We start from the raw sequence: 1,342 nt of genomic DNA on the forward strand, positions 1-1,342 counted from the left end.
CCTGCCTTCTCCCCATAACCCCTGATCCCCTTATTAACCTGCATTATTTTGTACCGTTTTAGTCTCCTTATTAAAGGAATGATAGACTTGGATTAGAAGAAGTTCAGGAAATTTCACAAGGCTTCCTGGGATGAAGAGTTTGAGAAAATTCCTCTCTGGAGATGTTGTTTCAAATTAATTCATCTTAAAATGAAAAGGGATTTCTTACTCAGAAAGTGGTTATGGTTTGTGCAGTGGAGCTGGGGTCATTGGGGGGGCCGAATGGCGCTTTCTTGTTCCAAATTTCCATCAGGTGACAACACCCCAGTTACTGACAGAAAATAGCATTTGCCGTTGGCGGGTTCGACCTCACACCTCCACAGAATATTCAGCGGCTCGAGCTCCCTGACCTCTGACCCGCGGCTCGTTCATCCCGGGCCAGACACCACCACCGTGAACGCTCGGTGACGTCAGGGACAGTGACGTGCCCGGACGCTCGGTTGCCTGGCAACCAAGAAAACGGTTTCGAACGATAAAGAATACTTGGCGATCCAGAGATAGAAGAAGAGACAGCAGGAGGTGAGAGAGAGAGAGGGAGAAGGAGAGAGAGAGAGAGAGAGAGGGAGAGGGGGGAGGAGAGAGGGAGAAGGAGAGAGAGAGGGAGGGGGGGGGGGAGGAGAGGGAGAGAGAGGGGGGGGGGGGAGAGAGAGAGAGAGAGGGAGGGAGGGAGGAGAGAGGGAGAGAGAGAGGGGGAAGGAGAGAGGGGGAAGGAGAGAGGGGGAAGGAGAGAGAGAGGGAGAAGGAGAGAGGGAGAGAGGGGGAAGGAGAGAGAGAGGGAGAAGGAGAGAGAGCGAGAGGGGAGAGGGAGAGAGAGAGAGAGGGAGAGGGGGGGAGAGAGAGAGGGAGAGAGAGAGGGGGAAGGAGAGAGGGGGAAGGAGAGAGGGGGAAGGAGAGAGGGAGGGAGAAGGAGAGAGGGAGAGAGGGGGAAGGAGAGAGAGAGGGAGAAGGAGAGAGAGAGGAGAAGGAGAGAGAGAGGGAGAAGGAGAGAGAGAGGGAGAAGGAGAGAGAGAGAGGGAGAGAGAGAGAGGGAGAGGGGGGGGAGAGAGAGGGAGAAGGAGAGAGGGAGAGGGGGGGAGAGAGAGAGGGAGAAGGAGAGAGGGAGAGAGGGGGAAGGAGAGAGAGAGGGAGAAGGAGAGAGAGAGAGGGGAGAGGGAGAGAGAGAGAGAGGGAGAGGGGGGGGGAGAGAGAGAGGGAGAGAGAGAGGGAGAAGGAGAGAGGGAGAGAGGGGAAGGAGAGAGAGAGAGGGAGAAGGAGAGAGAGAGAGGGGGAGAGGGAGAGAGAGAGAGGGAGAGGGGGGGAGAGG

General features: G+C 56.3%; 1 protein-coding gene across 1 annotated transcript in view; it reads left to right on the forward strand.

The window, feature by feature from the left end:
* Positions 1-436: 436 nt before the first annotated feature.
* The window catches only part of ttll2 (tubulin tyrosine ligase-like family, member 2), a 13,048-nt gene continuing 12,142 nt past the window's right edge, over positions 437-1,342 (forward strand). Inside the window, exon 1 of the mRNA XM_072503494.1 lies at positions 437-558. The gene's annotated coding sequence lies outside the window, so the exon portion shown is untranslated. The remainder of the gene's footprint in view (positions 559-1,342) is intronic.

The sequence above is a fragment of the Scyliorhinus torazame genome, chromosome 1, assembly GCF_047496885.1.
Source record: "Scyliorhinus torazame isolate Kashiwa2021f chromosome 1, sScyTor2.1, whole genome shotgun sequence".
NCBI classification, from domain to species: Eukaryota; Metazoa; Chordata; class Chondrichthyes; order Carcharhiniformes; family Scyliorhinidae; genus Scyliorhinus; species Scyliorhinus torazame.